Here is an 11,887-nt window from a genome sequence, read left to right on the forward strand (position 1 = left end):
AGCGAGCCGAGTGTGGGCTAACCGGGAGAATTGCTTGAAAGAAACGCGACACCGAATGAGTGGTCAGAACAAAGCCTCAATACGGTGTTCCCGTGGTGTTTGTGGCTGCCTTGTCTTTTGCACAGAGTAAAAGACAAGGCAGCCATCGAATAGGGCCCGATTGTTCCTACTTGGTCAGCCGAGGAGCAAGGGGGGGGAGCAAGCGTCTCAACCAAGCAAATCTTACCAAGTAGGAACAATCGGGCCCTATTCGATCGCTGCAACACCTGAAAGAGATATTGATGCGAGACCCGATCAAAAGCTTTTTCAAAGTCTAAATTTAAGATGACAAGCCGGGTGTTTCTGTCTCTAGCGTAATCAATGATGTCTCGAATCAGTACGAGGCTGTCGGTGAGTTGTCTCTCTGAGATGGCAAAAGCCTGGTCTGGGTGAATTACCTCCTCTAAAACAGAGGACATCCGTGTCGTTAAAACCTTGCTAAAAAGTTTACAGTCAAAGTTTAAAAGTGTGATGGGCCTCCAATTCTTTAGGTCAGTCTTATCATTTTTATCAGAAGTGAAGAAATAAATGAATGCCTATCAACAAATGTGGGATCTAAACTCTAGTGCTTCCTCTAAAATAATTTCCTTTCACAATTTAGAAATGTGACAACACCCGTGACACCAAAACGGCTTTCTTTTCTCTACACTCTGCACTATGAGCACACACACCAAATCAGAAAGGCTTTTTTCTCTCTTTTCTACATTATGGACTGTGGGGACACAAAACCGCTCTCTCTTTTTTTTTTTGATTGTGTGCCAGGGCGTTGTCTCACGTATTAGATTATGCTTACGATACGAATGGGTTTATCAGTCACTTCAGAATCCATACATACTGATCCTCCCGTAATAAAATGGTCGGATCTTATCAAACACACTTTGTTTCTTGTGACAATCAAGTCAGCGAAACAGCGTATACACGTCAAGACACTGAATCAAGTTTGCCACAAGAACTCATAAGTTTGGCAGTATTGCTCTGCCGTCAGCAATCATACACCCATTTTATTTTCGTGAGACATGTGCAGGCACCTGTTCATCTACTGTTCTATCACTATGAATTAGTTTATCTATTATTAATAAGGATACTTCTACAACTACTATCAAAGTATGTCCAGACTTCTTATGTTGTCAGTTGCTATATATGAATAAGTGAGTAGCTACTGACAAGCATTAAGCATGTCACACAGCCCAAACATATAACATTTCAGGACACACCACACAGTTAACAACCACAGTGAAGTGTCAAAGCTCAAACATGTAACATTCAACAGGGCACTTACACAACACATTCAAATCAAACAGTCAGACAACATACAAGAACATATACCCCAGCCGGCATTGCTCCCTGCCTATTTTCCTACAGCTCACTATGTGTGCGCACACCTTTATTCACAAACTCTTCAACTTATACTCTTTTACCAAAGCTGCTACAGCTCGATTGGCCGAATACCCTTAGATCCTATTTCGGTGAATTTGACATCTGCCTTACATGTAACAGATTAGCGGTTTAGCAGTTTTAATTTAGTTTGAGTGAAGGAATTCATTTTATAGCAAAATCCGAAATCGTGAAGAACTCATGAAAGTAAGCTTATTCTCGGTTTCCTGAAACTTTAGATTTGCTCTTTCTTTTACTGCAAAGTACAACGTTGTTTTTTTTTTGTTTAAATCTTTCTAGACATGGTAAATATGAAGGACAAAGCAGTTTTAACATAGTTTGAGTGAAGGAATTCATTTTATAGATAAAATCCCAAGAGTCTGCTGAGAAAAGAGAGTGAATGCGAAGTAGACTTTAACACGGCTCTGGGAGCGAGCCGAGTGTGGGCTAACCAGGAGAATTGCTTGAAAGAAACGCGACACCGAATGAGCGGTCAGAACAAAGCCTCAATACGGTGTTCCCGTGGTGTTTTTGTTGCTGCCTTGTCGATTGCACAGGGGCAAGCGTTTCAACCAAGCAACGCTCACCATGGGGAAGGTGGCTATGGCAACTGGCCTGATGCCCTGCTCCCGCAGTGACGGATAATCGTACTCTGGTTTCTCTTCATAACATACAAGTCTTTCGCCTTTTACTAAAGACTTTCGTGGAGAGCAGCACTAATGAGTTGTTTCTATTTTTGGCAGGCTTTACCTTTGCGGGTGAAGCCCTTTCTGTCTGTGCAAAAGAAATCTTGTTACTGTGCAGAGTGACTTCTCTGAGTAGAGTCGCCTTACTTGTTGCGATTGTGCCGATGTTCGAAGCTGGAGTGCAAAGTTGTTGCTTGAATGGTGCTTGCTGGAGCATGCGGGAGTGCAAAGTTATACCATTTAAAAGGGCTGAAGAGTGCTCAGTGCAGCGGGTGGGCGGAGGTGCAACGTGACACTCTGGCCACCTATGGCCATAAAAAGAACACTGCTACAAGTGCGCATTGTGCCAGCAAGGGCCCTCGGACCTGAAACAGTGGACAGTTATCGCTTCTCGGCCTTTTGGCTAAGATCAAGTGTAGTATCTGTTCTTATCAGTTTAATATGTCCTCTATACGAGGACTACATATTAAATGGATTTTTAAGAATAGGAGTTGAAAAAGAAGCTTGCTCCGTTCACTCCAAGCATCGACCCAGTACTGCAGTGCCGCTGGGAACGGTGCGCTCTTCTCTGCTCTTGTGAAAAAGCAAACAGCGGTGCAGGATGGAAGTTTCAGGGAGCCCAAGATGAAACTTTCTTTTAATCTGCTGAGAAAAGAGAGTGAATGCGAAGTAGACTTTAACACAGCTCTGGGAGCGAGCCGAGTGTGGGCTAACCGGGAGAATTGCTTGAAAGAAACGCGACACCGAATGAGTGGTCAGAACAAAGCCTCAATACGGTGTTCCCGTGGTGTTTGTGGCTGCCTTGTCTTTTGCACAGAGTAAAAGACAAGGCAGCCATCGAATAGGGCCCGATTGTTCCTACTTGGTCAGCCGAGGAGCAAGGGGGGGGAGCAAGCGTCTCAACCAAGCAAATCTCACCAAGTAGGAACAATCGGGCCCTATTCGATGGCTGCAACACCTGAAAGAGATATTGATGCGAGACCCGATCAAAAGCTTTTTCAAAGTCTAAATTTAAGATGACAAGCCGGGTGTTTCTGTCTCTAGCGTAATCAATGATGTCTCGAATCAGTACGAGGCTGTCGGTGAGTTGTCTCTCTGAGATGGCACAAGCCTGGTCTGGGTGAATTACCTCCTCTAAAACAGAGGACATCCGTGTCGTTAAAACCTTGCTAAAAAGTTTACAGTCAAAGTTTAAAAGTGTGATGGGCCTCCAATTCTTTAGGTCAGTCTTATCATTTTTATCAGAAGTGAAGAAATAAATGAATGCCTATCAACAAATGTGGGATCTAAACTCTAGTGCTTCCTCTAAAATAATTTCCTTTCACAATTTAGAAATGTGTGTGTGTAAGTCACAACACCTGTGACACCAAAACGGCTTTCTTTTCTCTACACTCTGCACTATGAGCACACACACCAAATCAGAAAGGCTTTTTTCTCTCTTTTCTACATTATGGACTGTGGGGACACAAAACCGCTCTCTCTTTTTTTTTTTATCGTGTGCCAGGGCGTTGTCTCACGTATTAGATTGTGCTTAAGATACGAATGGGTTTATCAGTCACATCAGAATCCATACATACTGATCCTCCCGTAATAAAATGGTCGGATCTTATCAAACACACTTTGTTTCTTGTGACAATCAAGTCAGCGAAACAGCGTATACACGTCAAGACACTGAATCAAGTTTGCCACAAGAACTCATAAGTTTGGCAGTATTGCTCTGCCATCAGCAATGATACACCCATTTTATTTTCGTGAGACATGTGCAGGCACCTGTTCATCTACTGTTCTATCACTATGAATTAGTTTATCTATTATCAATAAGGATACTTCTACAACTACTCTATCAAAGTATGTCCGGACTTCTTACGTTGTCAGTTGCTATATATGAATAAGTGGGTAGCTACTGACAAGCATTAAGCATGTCACACAGCCCAAACATATAACATTTCAGGACACACCACACAGTTAACAACCACAGTGAAGCGTGTCAAAGCCCAAACATGTAACATTCAACAGGACACTTACACAACACATTCAAATCAAACAGTCAGACAACATACAAGAACATATACGCCAGCCGGCATTGCTCCCTGCCTATTTTCCTACAGCTCACTATGTGTGCGCACACCTTTATTCACAAACTCTTCAACTTATACTCGTTTACCGAAGCTGCTACAGCTCGATTGGCCGAATACCGAATAATCCTAATTCGGTGAATTTGACATCTGCCTTACATGTAACAGATTAGCGGTTTAGCAGTTTTAATTTAGTTTGAGTGAAGGAATTCATTTTATAGCAAAATCCGAAATCGTGAAGAACTCATGAAAGTAAGCTTATTCTCGGATTCCTGAAACTTTAGATTTGCTATTTCTTTTACTGCAAAGTACAACGTTGGTTTTTTTGTTTAAATCTTTCAAGACATGGTAAATATGAAGGACAAAGCAGTTTTAACATAGTTTGAGTGAATTTATTCATTTTATTGATAAAATCCCAAGAGTTTGCTGAGAAACGAGAGTGAATGCGAAGTAGACTTTAACACGGCTCTGGGAGCGAGCCGAGTGCGGGCTAACCGGGAGAATTGCTTGAAAGAAACGCGACACCGAATGAGCGGTCAGAACAAAGCCTCAATACGGGATTCTCGTGGTGTTTTTGTTGCTGCCTTGTCTTTTGCACAGAGTAAAAGACAAGGCAGCCATCGAATAGGGCCCGATTGTTCCTACTTGGTCAGCCGAGGAGCAAGGGGGGGAGCAAGCGTCTCAACCAAGCAAAGCTCACCATGGGGAAGGTGGCTATGGCAACTAGCCTGATGCCCTGCTCCCGCAGTGACGGATAATCGTACTCTGGTTTCTCTTCATAACATACAAGTCTTTCGCCTTTTATTAAAGACTTCCGTGGAGAGCAGCACTAATGAGTTGTTTCTATTATTGGCAGGCTTTACCTTTGCGGGTGAAGCCCTTTCTGTCTGTGCAAAAGAAATCTTGCTACTTTGCAGAGTGACTTCTCTGAGTAGAGTCGCCTTACTTGTTGCGACTGTGCCGATGTTCGAAGCTGGAGTGCAAAGTTGTTGCTTGAATGGTGCTTGCTGGAGCATGCGGGAGTGCAAAGTTATACCATTTAAAAGGGCTGAAGAGTGCTCAGTGCAGCGGGTGGGCGGAGGTGCAACGTGACACTCTGGCCACCTATGGCCATAAAAAGAACACTGCTACAAGTGCGCATTGTGCCAGCAAGGGCCCTCGGACCTGAAACAGTGGACAGTTATCGCTTCTCGGCCTTTTGGCTAATATCAAGTGTAGTATCTGTTCTTATCAGTTTAATATGTCCTCTATACGAGGACAACATATTAAATGGATTTTTAAGAATAGGAGTTGAAAAAGAAGCTTGCTCCGTTCACTCCAAGCCTCGACCCGGTACTGCAGTGCCGCTGGGAACGGTGCGCTCTCCTCTGCTCTTGTGAAAAAGCAAACAGCGGTGCAGGATGGAAGTTTCAGGGAGCCCAAGATGAAACTTTCTTTTAATCTGCTGAGAAAAGAGAGTGAATGCGAAGTGGACTTTAACACGGCTCTGGGAGCGAGCCGAGTGCGGGCTAACCGGGAGAATTGCTTGAAAGAAACGCGACACCGAATGAGTGGTCAGAACAAAGCCTCAATACGGTGTTCCCGTGGTGTTTGTGGCTGCCTTGTCTTTTGCACAGAGTAAAAGACAAGGCAGCCATCGAATAGATTGTTTCTACTTGGTCAGCCGAGGAGCAGGGGGGGGTGGGGCAAGCGTCTCAACCAAGCAAAGCTCACCAAGTAGGAACAATCGGGCCCTTTTCGATGGCTGCAACACCTGAAAGAGATATTGATGCGAGACCCGATCAAAAGCTTTTTCAAAGTCTAAATTTAAGATGACAAGCCGGGTGTTTCTGTCTCTAGCGTAATCAATGATGTCTCGAATCAGTACGAGGCTGTCGGTGAGTTGTCTCCCTGAGATGGCACAAGCTTGGTCTGGGTGAATTACCTCCTCTAAAACAGAGGACATCCGTGTCGCTAAAACCTTGCTAAAAAGTTTACAGTCAAAGTTTAAAAGTGTGATTTGCCTCCAATTCTTTAGGTCAGTCTTATCATTTTTTTTATAAAGTAGAGTCACTATTCCCACTCTAAAACTGTCAGGCAGTCGGTCGAGTTTTTCAAAATCTTTAAAAACATCTAAAATGTCTGATGATAAAAGGTCCCAATAGGTCAGATAGAATTCTGCAGGAAGCCCGTCTAAACCCGGAGCTCGACTTCTCTTAAAACCTGTTAGGCATTTTTTTAACTCTAAAGCAGTAAAATTCTGTGTCAAGTGTGCATTCTCTTTTACGGTTTTGTCAACGAATTTTAAGATTTCTGCCGATGTTTCCAAGTGCACTGGTTTCTCTTTGTACATGTTACTATAAAAGGTATGTACAGTTTCAATCATCTCTTGTGTGGATTTTGTTAAAAACCCATCTTCTCTTTTTAGATTTTGATTACACTCCTTTTTATTTATAACTTTCTTTCTTTTTCACCTTCCTCAATTTCCTGCTCCCTGCTTCTTACAAAAATTCCTTTACTCTTTATTTCTGCTAAAACTGACATTTCCTTTTTGACATCTTTGATTTCTTCTTTAAAGTCTATGCCACACTGATTTAGTTTAAAGTAGCGCTGTAAGCGTTTATGTAGTCCCATCATACATCTATTCTCTTTCCTTTTTTTACGTTTACCTTGCTGTTTAAAAAAAGTCTGGGTCGTTTCCTTCACCATTTCCCACCATTGTGCATGTGTTTCGTAGAGGTCTTGAAGGGTCTGCCACTCTTTATAACATTCCCTGTACTGACTGACTATGATTTCATCCTCCAACAGGGAACAGTTGAGTTTCCACAGACCACTTCCTACCGTCACACCAGAAGGGGGTGAAAGGGTGCAGGAGAGCATAAGGTGGTCTGAAAAGAAAACAGGGGTTAATCTAACATCAGTGGGTGGGCAATCTCTAGTAAAGAAATAATCAATGCGAGAGGCTCTGGTGCCATCATGACTAAACCAGGTGAAGCCCTCCTCTCTGGGATGCATGGTTTTAAAACAGTCAGTAAGCTTAAAATCCCTGCATATGCCCTGAAGTAAAATCGAAGTCTTATCCACTTTAAAATCTACCCCTGCTCTTTTTCTATCTTTCCTGCTCAAGATACAGTTAAAATCCCCTCCTACAACTAAAGGTACTTGCCCTAGCATGTAAAGCTGTATATCTTCTAAAAGGTCATACCTTTCATTTTTTCCATTGAAACCATAAATATTTAAGAGGTTAAAGTCTTGCCCCATAAAATTCAAGTGTGCTAAAAGTGCCCGTCCGTCTCTCACCACTGTGCTACCTTTCACCAGAACATGCGGATTTTTAATTAGAATGGCCACACCATCATTTTTATTTTGATTTGAGCCACTCCATATCGATAAATGGGGCCACATTTCCTCCCATTGTCTATGGTTTTTTAAAAAAGGTAGTCCACATTCTTGTATTAAAAACACATCTGATTTTATGGAGTCTAAGAAGGATAAAATACTCTGGGCTCTTGTCTTTGATTTCACACTTCTCACATTTAGTGTTGAGAAGGTGAGAACCATTAAAAGCATAAAGGAAAGTAGGTATGTCATTTTCGTTTTTCTAAGTTATCAAAACAAATTACACACAGGTTATTTCTTGGGAAACTAGCTCTTCCTTCATTTCTTTAGGTGAAAAGTGAGTAGGGTGATCTATATTTCCTTTTCGGACTCTCGGTGTTGGCCTCTGACGCAATGTTGCATTTAACTTTGAGTCCCTGGGGGTTGATTGCAGAGCTGAAGTTAAAAAGGAGACCTCATTTGGTGAGTCGGAGGGGAAGACTCTAGGTTCTTCCACTGAAGAACTGTCTGAAAGGGACCTAACCCTTCCCCTCTTCTCTGATACCACTGGGGAATCAGAGGCTCAGATGCCGTCCTCTTCGGCTGTTGACCTTCGGGGAGGTGAGTATCTTCACTAGACTCACCTGTCTGCTCTTCCTCCTCATTTAGCGTAGCTCCACCCTCTGCCTGTGAATTCTCACAGACTTCAACACTGAGTGGTGAGGCCTCTACAGGCCCCTCCCCTTTTTGCTCCTCACTTCCAATCCAAGCTTTTGGCGGGAAGTTTGAATTTATTGGGTCAACCTCTTCACTTTGTTCACCAACTGCCACCTTTCGTCCTTCTCTTTGTTGGCTTGACTGTGGCTTTACCGTCTTTAATTTGTTGGCAAAAGATTTAGGGCAATCTCTGAAGAGGTGATTTAATTCTCCACAGAGATTACATTTCCTGCCATTTGGACACTCTCCAAAAGTTTGCCCAATTTCTCTGCTCTTCCCACATAACACCTTGGTACAAGCCTCAACCAGGTGCCCATGCTCACCACACTTGCGGCAGTACTTGGGCTGCCCCTGGTAGTGGATGTAACCTCGGTTTTCAAGGTGGCCAGAGTGTCGCCCACCCGCTGCACTGAGCACTCTTCAGCCCTTTTAAATGGTATAACTTTGCACTCCCGCACGCTCCAGCAAGCACCATTCAAGCAACAACTTTGCACTCCAGCTTCGAACATCGGCACAGTCGCAACAAGTAAGGCGATTCTACTCAGAGAAGTCACTCTGCACAGTAAGAATATTTCTTTTGCACAGACAGAAAGGGCTTCACCCGCAAAGGTAAAGCCTGCCAAAAATAGAAACAACTCATTAGTGCTGCTCTCCACAGAAGTCTTTAGTAAAAGGCGAAAGACTTGTACGTTATGAAGAGAAACCAGAGTACGATTATCCGTCACTGCGGGAGCAGGGCATCAGGCTAGTTGGCATAGCCACCTTCCCCATGGTGAGCTTTGCTTGGTTGAGACGCTTGCTCCCCCCCTTGCTCCTCGGCTGACCAAGTAGGAACAATCGGGCCCTATTCGATGGCTGCCTTGTCTTTTACTCTGTGCAAAAGACAAGGCAGCAACAAAAACACCACGAGAATCCCGTATTGAGGCTTTGTTCTGATCGCTCATTCGGTGTCGCGTTTCTTTCAAGCAATTCTCCCGGTTAGCCCACACTCGGCTCGCTCCCATAGCCGTGTTAAAGTCTACTTCGCATTCACTCTCTTTTCTCAGCAGACTCTTGGGATTTTATCCATAAAATTAATTCCTTCACTCAAACTATGTGAAAACTGCTTTGTCCTTAATATTTACCATGTCTAGAAAGATTTAAACAAAAAAAACAACTTTGTACTTTGCAGTAAAAGAAAGAGCAAATCTAAAGTTTCAGGAATCCGAGAATAAGCTTACTTTCATGAGTTCTTCACGATTTCGGATTTTGCTATAAAATGAATTCCTTCACTCATACTAAATTAAAACTGCTAAACCGCTAATCTGTTATATGTAAGGCAGATGTCAAATTCACCGAAATAGGATCAAAGGGTATTCGGCCAATCGAGCTGTAGCAGCTTCGGTAAAAGAGTATAAGTTGAAGAGTTTGTGAATAAAGGTGTGCGCACACATAGTGTGCTGTACGAAAATAGGCAGGGAGCAATGCCGGCTGGGGTATATGTTCTTGTATGTTGTCTGACTGTTTGATTTGAATGTGTTGTGTAAGTGTCCTGTTGAATGTTACATGTTTGGGCTTTGACACGCTTCACTGTGGTTGTTAACTGTGTGGTGTGTCCTGAAATGTTATATGTTTGGGCTGTGTGACATGCTTAATGCTTGTCAGTAGCTACCCACTTATTCATATATAGCAACTGACAACATAAGAAGTCCGGACATACTTTGATAGTAGTTGTAGAAGTATCCTTATTGATAATAGATCACTAATTCATATTGATAGAACAGTAGATGAACAGGTGCTTGCACATGTCTCACGAAAATAAAATGGGTGTATGATTGCTGACGGCAGAGCAATACTGCCAAACTTATGAGTTCTTGTGGCAAACTTGATTCAGTGTCTTGACGTGTATACGCTGTTTCGCTGACTTGATTGTCACAAGAAACAAAGTGTGTTTGATAAGATCCGACCATTTTATTACGGGAGGATCAGTATGTATGGATTCTGATGTGACTGATAAACCCAGTCGTATCTTAAGCATAATCTAATACGTGAGACAACGCCCTGGCACACGATAAAAAAAAAAAAAGAGAGAGAGCGGTTTTGTGTCCCCACAGTCCATAATGTAGAAAAGAGAGAAAAAAGCCTTTCTGATTTGGTGTGTGTGCTCATAGTGCAGAGTGTAGAGAAAAGAAAGCCGTTTTGGTGTCACGGGTGTTGTGACTTACACACACACATTTCTAAATTGAGAAAGGAAATTATTTTAGAGGAAGCACTAGAGTTTAGATCCCACATTTGTTGATAGGCATTCATTTATTTCTTCACTTCTGATGAAGTTTCAACAATAAACAACAAACTTTGTATTATGAGAAAGAACCAGACTCATTCTTCAGGAATCCGAAAATAAGCTCTATTTTATGAGTTATGCACGAATTCGGATTCTCCTATAAAACGAATTCATTAACTCAAACCAAGTTAAGACTGCTTTGTCCTTCATATTTATTCATGTCTAATCAAGTTTCAACGATAAACAACGTTGTACTTTGTAGAATGAGAAAGAACTTCTTCAGCAATAAGCATCTCTCGACATATGACAAAATACAGATTTTGCTATAAAATTAATTCCTTCTATCAGCCTGACTTAAAACTGTTTGTCCTCCTTATTTATCCACTTCAAATCAAGTTTCAACAATTAAAAAAAATTTGTAGTTTGAGAAAGAACAACTTAATCTTCAGCAATCAGTATAAAAAGAGGTGCAAATGCCAACCAAACATACCTAAAAGGTGGAGCGGAAGTATTCAGCTGCAAGTAGGTGTGAATGTTCGACCATAATTTGTAAAAAGCGGGTAAGAAAAGGTTCGAATGCCCGACTATATATTAACAAAAGCGGGAGGAGAGGTCTTCGGATGAGAGTGGGTGAGAATTTCCAACCATAATCTATAAAATACGGTGAAAAAAAATATGTGAATGCCTCATAGAACACTAAAAGCGGAAGTGTTCGGCTGCAAGAAGGTGTGAATGTCCGACTATATTTGGTGAAAAGCAGGTGAAGCAAGGTCTGAATGCCCAACCTTACATCATCAAAAGCGAGATCAGAGGTGTTTGGCTGCAAGAAGGCCATAGTTTGCCAAAAGCGGGTAAGGTGCGAATGACCGACTAAATATCAACAAAAGTGGGGGCGGAGGTCTTCGGATGCAAGTGGGTGTGAATATACCACCATACAAGTATGGTGGAGAGGAAGCTGTGAATGGCCGACCATAGTAAAAGGCGGGTGAGAGAAGGTGCGAATGTCAAACCATACATAATCAAAACAGGGAGCGGAGGTGTTCTGCTGTAAGAAGGTGTGAATGTCCAACCATAGTTGGTAAAAAGCGGGTAAGAAAAGGTTAAAATACCCGACTGTACACAATCAATAGCGGGAGCGGAGTTGTTCGGCTACTAAAAGGTGTGAAAGTCCGACCATGGTTTGTAAAAAGCGGGTAAGAAAAGGTGCGAATGCCCGACAATGTATGATCAAAAGAGGGAGTGGAGGTTTTCGGCTGCAAGAAGGTGTGAATGTCCAACCATAATTTGTAAAAACCGGGGAAGAAAAGGCTCGAAAGCCCGACTATACACCATCAAAAGTGGGAGCGGAGGTGTTCAGCTGCAAGACGGTCTGAATGTCCATCAATAATTGCTAGAAAACATGAAAGAAAATTTTCGAATATCAAACTGCACATGAT

The 11,887-nt window shown here is 42.5% G+C and overlaps 5 non-coding genes across 5 annotated transcripts; 4 read left to right on the forward strand and 1 right to left on the reverse strand.

Annotated features, from left to right (window-relative positions):
- Positions 1–2,060: 2,060 nt before the first annotated feature.
- LOC140275715 (U5 spliceosomal RNA) lies at positions 2,061–2,174 on the forward strand. The gene has a single exon (XR_011908436.1). It is a non-coding gene; the product is annotated as a U5 spliceosomal RNA (small nuclear RNA).
- Positions 2,175–2,482: 308 nt separating this feature from the next.
- LOC140275996 (U2 spliceosomal RNA) lies at positions 2,483–2,666 on the forward strand. Its single transcript, XR_011908690.1, has one exon. It is a non-coding gene; the product is annotated as a U2 spliceosomal RNA (small nuclear RNA).
- A 2,268-nt stretch (positions 2,667–4,934) lies between these two features.
- LOC140275835 (U5 spliceosomal RNA) lies at positions 4,935–5,048 on the forward strand. The gene has a single exon (XR_011908546.1). It is a non-coding gene; the product is annotated as a U5 spliceosomal RNA (small nuclear RNA).
- A 308-nt stretch (positions 5,049–5,356) lies between these two features.
- On the forward strand, positions 5,357–5,540 carry LOC140276169 (U2 spliceosomal RNA). The gene has a single exon (XR_011908848.1). It is a non-coding gene; the product is annotated as a U2 spliceosomal RNA (small nuclear RNA).
- Positions 5,541–8,786: 3,246 nt separating this feature from the next.
- Positions 8,787–8,900, reverse strand: LOC140276292 (U5 spliceosomal RNA). The gene has a single exon (XR_011908899.1). It is a non-coding gene; the product is annotated as a U5 spliceosomal RNA (small nuclear RNA).
- Positions 8,901–11,887: the final 2,987 nt, after the last annotated feature.

This window comes from Leuresthes tenuis, unplaced genomic scaffold (assembly GCF_036924035.1).
Source record: "Leuresthes tenuis unplaced genomic scaffold, fLeuTen1.0.hap1 SCAF_18, whole genome shotgun sequence".
Taxonomy (NCBI): Eukaryota; Metazoa; Chordata; class Actinopteri; order Atheriniformes; family Atherinopsidae; genus Leuresthes; species Leuresthes tenuis.